The sequence below is a fragment of the Ovis canadensis genome, chromosome 2 (genome assembly GCF_042477335.2).
Source record: "Ovis canadensis isolate MfBH-ARS-UI-01 breed Bighorn chromosome 2, ARS-UI_OviCan_v2, whole genome shotgun sequence".
Taxonomy (NCBI): Eukaryota; Metazoa; Chordata; class Mammalia; order Artiodactyla; family Bovidae; genus Ovis; species Ovis canadensis.
The window spans coordinates 214,325,005-214,338,841 of NC_091246.1; the positions used below are offsets into that span (position 1 = coordinate 214,325,005).

General features: G+C 42.3%; 1 pseudogene; it reads right to left on the bottom strand.

Annotated features, from left to right (window-relative positions):
* Positions 1-3,163: 3,163 nt before the first annotated feature.
* LOC138931474 (large ribosomal subunit protein uL14 pseudogene) lies at positions 3,164-3,686 on the bottom strand (annotated as a pseudogene).
* Positions 3,687-13,837: the final 10,151 nt, after the last annotated feature.

The window sequence follows — 13,837 nt, forward strand, 5'->3', positions numbered from 1 at the left end:
TTGACTCATGCAAAAACTAAAGAGCAGACATCATCAAAGCATTAGTGTTTTTGAAATCTGACTTTATGCCTCCTGCAGGGCCTTCCAGCACCTCCCTGGAACACTCTGAGAGTTTCTGAGCTGAGTTTAATCCACATGCTTTGGAATCTAGGTCTTGCTCAGTTCAGTTCAGTTGCTCAGTCATGTCTGACTCTGCGACCTCATGAATCGCAGCATGCCAGGCCTCCCTGTCCATCACCAACTCCTGGAGTTTACTCAAACTCATGTCCATCGAGCTGGTGATGCCATCCAGCCATCTCATCCTCTGTCATCCCCTTCTCCTCCTGCCCCCAATCCCTCCAAGCATCAGGGTCTTTTCCAATGAGTCAACTCTCCGCATGAGGTGACCAAAGGATTGGAGTTTCAGCTTTAACATCAGTCCTTCCAATGAACACCCAGGACTGATCTCCCTTAGAATGGCCTGGTTGGATCTCCTTGCAGACCAAGGGACTCTCAAGAGTCTTCTCCAACACCACAGTTCAAAAGCATCAATTCTTTGGTGCTCAGCCTTCTTCACAGTCCAACTCTCACATCCATGCATGACCACTGGAAAAACCATAGCCTTGACTAGACGGACCTTAGTCAGCAAAGTAATGTCTCTGCTTTTCAATATGCTATCTAGGTTGGTTATAACTTTCCTTCCAAGGAGTAAGCGTCTTTTAATTTCATGGCTGCAATCACCATCTGCAGTGATTTGGGAGCCTAAAAAAATAAAGTCTGCCACTGTTTCCCCATCTATTTCCCATGAAGTGATGGGACCAGATGCCATGATCTTAGTTTTCTGAATGTTGAGCTTTAAGCCAACTTTTCCACTCTCCTCTTTCAATTTCATCAAGAGGCTCTTTAATTCCTCTTTCCTTTCTGCCATAAGGGTGGTGTCATCTGCATATTTGAGGTTATTGATATTTCTCATGGCAATCTTGATTCCAGCTTGTGCTTTATCCAGCCCAGTGTTTCTCATGATGTACTCTGCATAGAAGTTAAATAAGCAGGGTGACAATATACAGCCTTGATGTACTCCTTTTCCTATTTGGAACCAGTCTGTTGTTCCATGTCCAGTTCTAACTGTTGCTTTCCTGACCTGCATATAGGTTTCTCAAGAGGCAGGTTAAGTGGTCTGGTATTCCCATCTCTTTCAGAATTTTCTACAGTTTATTGTGATCCACACAGTCAAAGGCTTTGGCATAGTCAATAAAACAAAAATAGGTGTTTTTCTGGAATTCTGTTGCTTTTTCCATGATCCAGCGGATGTTGGCAATTTGATCTCTGGTTCCTCTGCCTTTTCTAAAACCAGCTTGAACATCTGAATGTTCGTGGTTCACGTATTGCTGAAGCCTGGCTTGCAGAGTTTTGAGCATTACTCTACCAGCATGTGAGATGAGTGCAATTGTGCAGTAGTTTGAGCATTTTTTGGCATTGCCTTTCTTTGGGATTGGAATGAAAACTGACCTTTTCCAGTCCAGTGACCACTGCTGAGTTTTCCAAATTTGCTGGCATATTGAGTGCAGCACTTTCACAGCATCATCTTCCAGGATTTGAAATAGCTCAACTGGAATTCCATCACCTCCACTAGCTTTGTTCATAGTGATGCTTTCTAAGGCCCACTTGACTTCACATTCCAGGATGTCTGGCTCTAGGTGGGTGATCACACCATCGTGATTATCTGGGTCGTGAAGATCTTTTTTGTACAGTTCTTCTGTGTATTCTTGCCACCTCTTCTTAATATCTTCTGCTTCTGTTAGGTCCACACCATTTCTGTCCTTTATCAAGCCCATCTTTGCATGAAATGTTCCCTTGGTATCTCTTATTTTCTTGAAGAGATCTCTAGTTTTTCCCATTCTGTTGTTTTCCTCTATTTCTTTGCATTGATCACTGAGGAAGGCTTTCTTATCTCTCCTTGCTATTCTTTGGAACTCTGCATTCAAATGGGTATATCTTTCCTTTTCTCTTTTGCTTTTCGCTTCTCTTCTTTTCACAGGTATTTGTAAGGTCTCCCCAGACAGCCATTTTGCTTTTTTGTATTTCCTTTCCATGGGGATGGTCTTGATCCCTGTCTCCTGTACAATGTCATGAACCTCCATCCATAGTTCATCATACACTCTATCTATCAGATCTGGTCCCTAAATCTATTTCTCATTTCCACTGTATAATCATAAGGGATTTGATTTAGGTCATACCTGAATGGTCTAGTGGTTTTCCCTACTTTCTTCAATTTAAGTCTGAATTTGGCAATAAGGATTTCATGATCTGAGCCACAGTCAGCTCCTGGTCTTGTTTTTGCTGACTGTATAGAGCTTCTCCATCTCTGGCTGCAAAGAATATGATCAATCTGATTTCGGTGTTGACCATCTGGTGATGCCCATGTGTAGAGTCTTCTCTTGCGTTGTTGGAAGAGAGTGTTTGCTATGACCTGTGTGGTCTCTTGGCAGAACTCTATTAGCCTTTGCCCTGCTTCATTCTGTACTCCAAGGCCAAATTTGCCTGTTACCCCAGGTGTTTCTTGACTTCCTACTTTTGCATTCCAGTCCCCTATAATGAAAAATACATTTTTGGGGGGTGTTAGTTCTAAAAGGTCTTGTAGGTCTTCATAGAACCATTCAACTTCAGCTTCTTCAGCATCATTGGTCTTGCTGGACTTGGCTTACACCCTGGGCTAAAAGAAATCACTGTCTTCCTTTCCGGTCTCTTTCGGGCCCTCCCTCACCAGTTCTCTCCTGCAGAGGAGAGGCTTGACCCTCTGATACCCATTTGCCCCCTCACCCTCATTCTGTTTGTCTTCTTTCTTCTGCTGCCAGGCACCTCCAGGGAGAAGCTTATTTCAGCTGCTTCTGTTTCCATGTCTCCCAGTTCTTCCTTAAGTCCCTCCACTGCCATTATCCTCACTCAAACCCTGTAGGTTAAAAGTCACCCCTGACCCCTGGTCACGAATCTGAATATTCTTTCCTAGTCATCTCCACCAACTTCTGACTGGATCAAATCCAGGTCTGATTTCCTGTGTTCTCTGCAGTCTTTGGACTTGGAAAAAAGTTCGGCTTTCCTTTCTTGTGACTCTGATATAAACAGCTTTGCTTTAGCAAAACTGGTTGACTCCATGTTTCCAGAAGGTATTTTACACATTTTTGCGTTAGACAAACATAGCTATTTTCTCTTCTTGTCTTTTTGGTTGGGTCCGGGCAGGAAGCACATCATTTTTAATTGTTTTTACAAATACACTGAAGAATCTTTCAGCACCGTCAGTGCTGGATGCGATCTCGGGCCACAAGTCTGCACACTCTTCTGCGTCTGGTCCTGTGATGGCAGAACCTTTCATCTCTCCCTTATTGTTTACTATGTACGATTCCTGTGTTATCTTCAAAATGAAGAAACACATGGTCTTTTCTCTGGTATGACTTTCATTGTTGAATTACCACTGCTGGATGTACCTTCTTTCTGAGCTCTGGTTTGCCTTTATTCACTGTGGCCATCCCCATGTCACCCACACCAGCAGCAGGAAGTCTATTTAGTCGTCCCTTGTTCCCTTTCACAGAGATGATATACAAATTTTTGGCTCCTGTGTTGCCAGCGTGGTTGGTCATGGCTCCAACTGGAAGAGACAAGAAAATCTGGAATTTTGCACCAGAGAACTTACCATGCCCCTACTTTGACATCTTGAATGCCAGAAAGAGATAAAAAGCAATTTTCTCATTGGGTACATGCAGTATGGCTTAGAGTACCAGTATAAAGGCCCAAAGGGTAGATAAAAGTGAGGCTTCTGTTAAACTATTCAGAATTTTTCTAATAAAGTCTAGAAAGAAGCAGCCTTGATTTCAGCACACATGGATGATCTGTACTTTAGAGATCAGGTTGTGTGAGTATGTTTTTATTACCTAAGGGGTGAGTTGGTATATTTTTCAGGAGTTAGTGTTTGAATCTCTTGAATGTCCCTAATTTGATCAAAGACTTTGGGATGGTTTTCTAACACACTGAGACTCAATTACCTCATATATAAAATGGAGGTGATTATGGTCCCTGCCCCACAGTATTGTTTGGAGAACTAAAGAAATAATGCACATGAAATGCTTAGCATAGAGGTGTTTGGTAAATGCTAGTCATTATAGTTGCTGCCCTTATAGCTGCTCATATGCATGCCTCACATATCATACCAAATGTATTAGTTTCCTGTAGCTGCTGTAACAGATTATCACAACCATGCTGGCTTGAAACAACAGAAATGTATTCTCCCGCAGTTCTGGAGCCCAGAAGTCTGAAGCCAAGGGAGCAGTAGGGCAATGCTTCTGCTAGAGGTTCTAGAGGAGAATTTTCTCCATGCCTCTTCCAGCCTCCGATGTCTGCTGGAATTTCTTGGTGTTCATTCGGCTTGTACTGACATCACTCAAATTTCTGCCTCTGTCTTCACATTGCCTTATCTTCTGTTTGGCTGAGACAAAGCTCCTTCTCGCTCTGATGATATTTAGGGTCCACTCAGAGAATTCTAGTGGAAACAGTGACAGACTTTATTTTCTTGGGCTCCAAAATCACTGTGGATGGGCACAGCAGCCATGAAATTAAAAGATGCTTGCTCCTTGGAAGAAAAACTATGACAAACTTCGAGTATTAAAAGCAGAGATATCACTTTGCTGACAAAGGTCTGTATAGTCAAAGCTATGGTTTTTCCAGTAGTCATGTATGGATGTGAGATTTGGACCATAAAATAAGCTGAGTGCTGAAGAATTGATGGTTTGGAATTGTGGTGCTGGAGAAGACTCTTGAGAGTCCCTTGGCCTGCAAGGAGATCAAATCAGTCCATCCTAAAGGAAATCAGTCCTGAATATTCATTGGAAGGAACGATGCTGATGCTCCAGTACTTTGACCACCTGATGTGAATATCCAGCTCGTTGGAAAACACCCTGATGCTGGGAAGGATTGAAGGCAAAAGGAGAAGAGGGTGGCAGAGGATGAGATGGTTAGACAGCATCACTGACTCAATGGAAATGAATTTGAGCAAATTCCGTGAGACAGTGGAGGACAGGGAAGACAGGCGTGCTGTAGTCCACGGAGTCACAAAGAGTTGGACATGACTTAGAGACTGAACAGCAATGACAACAATAGAGACTTCAGTTATCTACTCATTTTTAGATCCTTATCATAATTATATTTGCAAAGACTTTATTTTTTTCTAAATGAAATGATAGTCACAGGTTCTCAGGAGCAGGATTTGGACATGTCTTTGGAAGCTGCTATCAGCCTATCACACCAAATTATCATACCTCTCACATCAAATTTCACATCTTGAAAGGTGTGACCTGTTTCCTTCATCTCTGTACTTCCCACAACACCTAGAACTGTGACTAGAGGATGATGGGTGCACGGGAGTTTGTAAGGTATTAGTAAGTAAGAAAATAATAAACTACCAAAAAGTTTCATGCTTGGATCAATGATGGAAGTGTTTGTGCCTCTCAATTAAAAAAAAATTAAAACAGTGTGGGTGTTCAGCTAACATCCACTGAATGAAATCCTAATATTAAAGATTTTATAATTAGTCAGTAGTTTGATGGGCTCCCTTGGTGGCTCAGATGGTAAAGAATCTGCCTGCAAAGCAGGAGATGCAGGTTTGATCCCTGGGTTGGGAAAATCCCCTGGAGAAGGGAATGGCAACCCACTCCAGTATTCTTGCCTGGAGAATCCAATGGACAGGGAAGCCTGGTGTGCTACGTCCATGGGGTCGCAAAGGGTCAGACACAATTGAGCAACTAAGCACAGCAGTTTGATAACACTATTAACTTATTAGAAACATGTAAAATTTCAATAAAAAATTGTAATATGTACCAAGCCATGTCCATGGAGTCCAATCCCATCCTGAGTGGTTTCACACTCAAAGAAGCATAACACAAAAAGGGATTTCAGTGTTTACACACATTTCTCTCGGACTTTTAAAGGTCTGAGCACAAGTGCACAGCAACTCATTAAATCTTCTAGTCTAGTCTTTGATCTACTCTGGAAGTTTCTGAAACAATGGAGCCTCTCATGTTTTTGACCCGAAAGAGCACTTCCAATCATGATGTCTTACTATGCTGGCCCTTCCACAGTAAGTGTGGTCACACGCTCTGCTTACCTTACCTCTCTCTCACACCCAGGAGGCTGGGGTGGGGAGGTGGGGAACATGGCCTCTCTCTTAGGAAATGGATGGAGGGTACACCCTGGAGGACTTGGAATTGACAGCCACTGTTTGACTGAACCAGCTGACGTTTACTTCTTATCTCTTTAGAGGGTTCACCAATCACAGAAATATATTAGCTCTTCCCTGGTGATATATACGATAGCTAGAAATCAGATGTTTGGCAAATAGCCCACCTGGGTCCAGTCAAAATAAGATAAATAATTCTTCAACTAGTGTGAGATTAAAAAGACAGTGTCTGTGTGTACAAATCCATTTTCTTTCTTAAAATCTCCGAAATCACAAAACGTGCACCACAATAAGCTCTGCACTTTTCACTGCCAAGGAGAAAATTCAAAATAAAGGCCCGCTACTGAATGGATTGCACTGTCAAAGGAGAGCCATGACGCATTAAATTCAATAAACCACTCAAGCTTCTGATTGAATATATTATGGGAACTCTATAGGCTACAGTTTAAAAGATTAGTCCAGGAAGAAACAATATACTACTGTATTGGCTTTCTTGCTGGCAGTCTCAGCTTCAGGCACAAGACGATGCTACCTGATAGTTGCCATGGTAACCATGCAAGTACTCAGCTGGAGCATTTTCAAACCAAAAAATAGAACATCATACACGAGCTTGCTGTTTAAAGGGGGAGAGGATGGGCAGCAGCTTTTAACATGGGAGCCTCCTGGTATAAATTCTGCAATGTCAGGCTCGCGAGTCTTCTGATTTTTGTGAGGCTGGTTGAGGCTGCCCTGGCATCCCTACCCCTGGTGTCCAAAATTGGCAGTATCCTGGGTGACTTTCAGGGTGAAAAAATAGGATAAGAGGTGGACCTGTGATTCGGTGGAGGTTGGAGAGGATTTTCCATCCTGCGGAGACTGGGGCTTGCCAACTTCCCCAAACTGTAGCCCTGTAAGGTCTTACTGAATTTGCCAGCTCCTATATTCACAATAGTTATAGACCCACTTGGCCTAATGCATTCTGCCTAACTCAGCATCTATGCCCTGCACTCCAGTTCTTTGTTGGTTATAGCTTTTGAAAGACTGAGGGATTCATTCAATGGTCCTTCAACCTCTCTGAACATCTGCCCTACAGAATGAGGTCCCTGCCTTCCTTCTGCCTTCAGCTGCCTCTCCCATAAGCACTGCTCCTTCCCTGGCATCCTCTTCTCTTTACCACCTGTACCCCTCATTTGTAGCATGGCTGCTTTATTTTCTGAGTCGTCAGTTTCCTGGGTCAGTCAGTCAGTTCAGTTCAGTCGCTTAGTCGTGTCCAACCTTCTGCGACCCCATGAACCCCAGCACACCAGGCCTCCCTGTCCATCACCAACTCCCAGAGTTCACACAAACCCATGTCCATTGAGTTGGTGATGCCATCTAATCATCTCATCCTCTGTCGTCCCCTTTTCCTCCTGCCTTCAATCTTTCCCAGCATCAGGGTGTTTTCAAATGAGTCAGCTCTTCGCATCAGGTGCCCAAAGTATTAGAGTTTCTGCTTCAACATCAGTCCTTCCAGTGAACACCCAGAACTGATTTCCTTTAGGATGGACTGGTTGGATCTCCTTGCAGAACAAGGGACTCTCAAGAGTCTTCTCCAACACCACAATTCAAAAGCATCAATTCTTCTGTGCTCAGCTTTCTTTATAGTCCAACTCTCACATCCGTACACCCACTGGAAAAACCATAGCCTTGAGTAGACGGACTTTGTTGACAAAGTAATGTCTCTGCTTTTGAATATGTTATCTAGGTTGGTCATAACTTTCCTTCCAACGAGTAAGCATCTTTTAATTTCATGGCTGCAGTCACCATCTGCAGTGATTTTGGAGCCCCCCAAAATAAAGTCAGCCACTGTTTCCACTGTTTCCCCATCTATTTGCCATGAAGTGTTGGGACCAGGTGCCATGATCTTAGTTTTCTGAATGCTGAGCTTTAAGCCAGCGTTTTCACTCTCCTCTTTCACTTTCATCAAGAGGCTCTTTCGTTCTTCATTTTCTGCCATAAGGGTGGTAACGTCTGCATATCTGACGTTATTGACGTTTCTCCTGGCAATCTTGATTCCAGCTTGTGCTTCCTCCAGCCCAGCATTTCTTATGATGTACTCTGCATATAAATTAAATGAGCAGGGTGACAATATATAGCCTTGACATACTCCTTTTACTATTTGGAACCAGTCTGTTGTTCCATGTCCAATTCTAACTGTTACTTCTTGACCTGCATACAGGTTTCATAAGAGGCAGGTCAGATGGTCTGGTATTCCTATCTCTTTCAGAATTTTCCAGTTTATCATGATCCACACAGTCAAAGGCTTTGGCATATGCTACTGGAGATCAGTGGAGAAATAACTCCGGAAAGAATGAAGGGATGGAGCCAAAGCAAAAACGACATCCAGTTGTGGATGTGACCGGTGATAGAAGCAAGGTCCGATGCTGTAAAGAGCAATATTGCATAGGAACCTGGAATGTCAGGTCCATGAATTAAGGCAAATTGGAAGTGGTCAAACAAGAGATGGCAAGAGTGAATGTTGACATTCTAGGAATCAGCGAACTAAAATGGACTGGAATGGGTGAATTTAACTCAGATGACCATTATATCTACTACTGCGGGCACGAATCCCTCAGAAGAAATAGAGTAGCCATCACAGTCAACAAAAGAGTCCAAAATGCAGCACTTGGATGCAATGTCAAAATGACAGAATGATCTCTGTTCATTTCCAAGGCAAACCATTCAACATCATGGTAATCCAAGTCTATGTCCTGACGAGTAACACTGAGAAGCTGAAGTTGAACAGTTTCCTAGGTGTAGGTTGCCAACAAATGACAGATCTAACCTTTTGTTGGCCCTACATAATGGTTGCAAAACTAAACCAACATTCAATCAGGCTATTTCACACCACATTCCAGATTCTGGCAACTCTACACCCACATTCTTGGTATAGCAGCAATGGGCTAGAGCAGTGGAGTAACTGCCCCCTTCAGATCAAGGTTGTGTTCCATCATTTTCAGCTGTGTTACCACAGTTACTTACCTGCTGGCTCCTGTAATACTTGGATGGACTCCTGTCCTTGAGGATGGGGACAGCATCACAGCTTGTCCCCCCCACCCCCGCCCATGTTCTTCCTATATTTGTTTCTCCTTGGGCCCTTGTTTCTTCACTTGGTAAACTCACAATATAGATTTATTGATGAAAATGAAAGGTAAGATCAGCTATCTGATGAATACTTACTGCTTACTCAGGCTCTCCTCCTCCGATAAACTGAATCTGAGTTGCTTGTGTGCTTGGTGATATATGTGATCTCATAACAAGATAACTCTCCCAAAGGGATGGGAAGGAGTTTCTGGTAGTGAGAGGGGCGACTCCAGCTTGGGTATCATTCTTTAAATGAATTGAAGGGAAGGCTTGGAACACCTGGCACCTAGGCCATAACAGTTGCTGCAGGCTGCTCTAGGGAACAGTTCTTACAGTCTTCCACCCATCATCCAGGCGTCCATTCATTCAGCCATTCCATCAGGGTTTACTGGGAACATTTCACAACCAAGCATTATGGAGATTGATAGCAGGAAGGAAAACAGTCCACATCTCTGTCCTCGTGGTGTTTATAACAGTCCAGTGGACTTTTTTTTCCCCTTATCCAAAGGGCTAAAGCAGCTGCTAATTGAACCTTATGACCAATTTCAGAGAGATCAAACTGTGTCAGAGACAAGTTAAAAAATGAAGGGAAAAAAAAAGGAGAGAGAAGGAAAGGAAGAGAGATGTAATGTCCAAAATACAGATGGAAACTGTTTAACTTCTCAACACACAAAGAAATAAAATTGAAACAGTAATGATCTAGATTTATAACCACTCAATTTGGTAAAAATTATTTTAAAAAATCATAATGACTGCTGTGGAAAAGATATGAGGTAATGAGCACTTTTTTTTTTCACATAAAAGTAAATAGGTACAGTCTTTTAAGAGGGCAATTGGCATTAAATGCAAAAATCTATTAATATTTTTTTTATTTAGTCATGCAATTTCTAAGACTCACTTTCAGGAAATAATTGAGAGTATGAACAAAAATCTAGCTAGAAAGATTTTTATAACCTTCCTATATTGTTGGTGGGAATGTAAATTTGTGTAGCCACTGTGGAAAACAGTATGGAGGTTCTTCAAAAACTAAAAATAGAGTTTTCATATGACCTAGCAATCCCTCTCCTAGGCATATATCCAGACAAATGGATACATGCACCCAATGTTCATACCAGCACTATTCACAATAGCCAGGACATGGTAACAACCTAAATGTCCATCAAGAGATGAATGGATAAAGATGTGGTACATATGTATTATACAATAGAATACTACTCAGCCGTGAAAAATGAAAGAATGCCATTTGCAGCACCGTGGAGGACCTAGAGATATTATACTAAATGAAACAAGCCGAGACATTACTTTGTCGACTAAGGTCTGTCTAGTCAAGGCTATGGTTTTTCCTGTGGTCATGTATGGATGAGAGAGTTGGACTGTGAAGAAGGCTGAGCGCTGAAGAATTGATGCGTTTGAACTGTGGTGTTGGAGAAGACTCTTGAGGGTCCCTGGGACTGCAAGGAGATCCAACCAGTTCATTCTGGAGATCAACCCTGGGATTTCTTTGGAAGGACTGATGCTAAAGCTGAAACTCCAGTACTTTGGCCACCTCATGGGAAGAGTTGACTCATTGGAAAAGACTCTGATGCTGGGAGGCATTGGGGACAGGAGGAGAAGGGGACGACCGAGGATGAGATGGCTGGATGGCATCACGGACTTGATGGACGTGAGTCTGAGTGAACTCCAGGAGATGGTGATGAACAGGGAGGCCTGGCGTGCTGCGATTCATGGGGTTGCAAAGAGTTGGACACGACTGAGCAACTGAACTGAACTGAACTGAAATAAGTAAAAAAAAAAAAAAAGACAAATATCATATGATATCACTTACATATGGAATCTAAAATATAGCAGAAATGAACATATCTATGAAACAAAAGCAGAGTTACAGACATAAAGAACAGATTTGTGGTTGGCAAGAGATGGGGGAGGTGAGGGAGGGATGGACTGGGAGTTTGGAATTAGCAGATGCAAACTATTATATAGAGGATGGATAAATAACAAGGTCCTACTGCATCACAAAGGAACTGTATTTTATATTCTATGACAAACCATAACGGAAAAGAATATAAAAAGACTGTAAGTATAAGCATAACTGAATCACTACGCTGTACAGCAGAATTCAGCACTGCATTGTAATCAATTATACCTCAATAAAATAAATTTTCAAAAAGATTTTTGTTAGTAATAATAACATTCCATACAACTAAATAATAAGGACTAAAGCAACTAACGTGTTGGCTGTGTTCCCTCCACTAAGACACCGCACATCCCCTGCGAGAGAGGCGTGACGGCCGATAGAGGAAGTGGCTGGGAGGTTAGTAACTTGTCTATGCAGACACAGCCCTGAGGAAACAGCACTGGCAGGGGGTTGAGCCCATTTAGTTATCATGTTTTTGTTGCTTTTGTTAGTGAAAAAATGTCAGAGTCTTACCTTAGGGAACTGACTTAATAAATTATGTAGTCATGCCAGGGACTGCTAGTCAGCCATAAAAAATAACATAAATGAAGATACATCCGCTTGGAAAGATGTCTGAAATATGCTATTAAGCTGGTTATCAAAGAATGTTTATAGCGTGGTCCCATGTGTGTAAGCGAATCACTTTATAAGCACACACAAGCATCGAAATGTCCAGAGGCATGGATACTAAGGTTTAATCAGTGACTGTCTCTGGTGGTAAGATGATTGTTTTTTCCCATCCATTCATATTTTCCTTATCTATATTTTTAAATTAAAAAAAATCACCTTGCATTGTTTATATAAAAATCTTTATACATACTCTTTTAAAAAACATCATGGCATATTGACTTTGCATTAGCATTCCAAGTCAGTCTATGACACACTGACTCTTGCTTCCCTGAATTAACACTGCTTCCCCCCAGGGTGTGATAAAAGTCATCCTGGATTGAGAGCAGCAGAGCTGGGTTTCCGGCAGAGCTCATCTATTGATGCGTCCAGGATGTGTCCCGAGGCAAGTCACCAGCTCTCCTGGCCGCAGCATGATGGCTGGGTGAGCTGAACTCTGAGGCTCCTGCCAGCTCTAACACACCATGTGCTTTTATGCATTCATTTTCTCCTTTGGAGACAGCCTGTAACCATTTCCAGTCTACGGGAGAAAGATTCGAGAATGCAGAATCATTTTGGTCTATAAAAAAGCGTGGATAAACACCTGCCTAACCCATTTTAAGAAATAATAACATGACATTTATAAACCACTTTGCGCAGTGCTTATGAATTCCCTCCCTGGAGGCCTGAGTTTGACTCTAGTTATTCTGGTTATTTACATGCCTGCATTTGGGTAGAGCATTTGCAACTGTGAGAGGAGAAAACGCTTCCTCCTGAGCCTGCTGTGGACTCAATGCAAAATATAAGACCCTTTTCTCTGACACAGAATACGGCCCTCCAAAGCAAAGTGACACTTCATTTCAGCCCCATCTTCTCAACTGTATCTATGGACAAATGTTCCTGAAGGCAGATGAGCTGGGCTGAAACTGTATATCAGAGTTGCCACTTCTCAAAAGGGCAGTTTAGAGCAGAAGGACCCACTACAAGGAGGGTCCCTTTTCTCTGAGAATGAAGAATTTGAATTGGTGTTTAATATCCTTTACTTCCTGAAAATTAATTCTAAGGCCACTGATCAGGTGGGTCTTTAAGTGCCCTGGCCCTGAAGTCAAAAAAATTAAAATTCACTTCTTCACTCTGCTTCCTGTTACTGTGGAGTTTGGAGGAAAATTACTTAACCTGGTTTTGGAAATCACCATCTGTAAAAGGAAATCCGATGCTCGCATATTTAGGGTTGTTCTGAAAATGAGAATAACCACAATCATGTGATCACTCACCTAGAGCCAGACATCCTGGAATGTGAAGTCAAGTGGGCGTTACAAAACATCACTACAAGCAAAGCTAGTGGAGATGATGGAATTCCAGTTGAGCTATTTCAAATTCTAAAAGATGATGCTGTGAAAGTGCTGCACTCAATATGCCAGCAAATTTGGAAAACTCAGCAGTGGCCACAGGACTGGAAAAGTTCAGTTTTCATTCCAATCCCAAAGAAAGGCAATGCCAAAGAATGCTCAAACTACTCCACAGTTGCACTCACCTCACACGCTAGTAAAGTAAAAATCTCCAAGCCATGCTTCAGTAGTCTGTGAACAGTGAACTTCCAGATGTTCAAGCTGGATTTATAAAAGGCAGAGGAACCAGAGAGCAAATTGCCAATATCCGTTGGATCATTGAGAAAGCAAGTGAATTCCAGAAAAACATCTATTTCTGCTTTATTGACTATGCCAAAGCCTTTGACTGTGTGGATCACAACAAACTGTGGAAAATTCTTAAAGAGATGGGTATACCAGACCACCTTACCTGTCTCCTGAGAAATTTGTATGCAGGTTAAGAAGCAATAGTTAGAATCAGACATGGAACAGCAGACTGATTCCAAATTGGGAAATGAATAGGTCAAGGCTGTATGTTGTCACCCTGATGGTTTTGAACTGTGGTGTTAGAGAAGACTCTTGAGAGTCCCTTGAACTGCAAGGAGA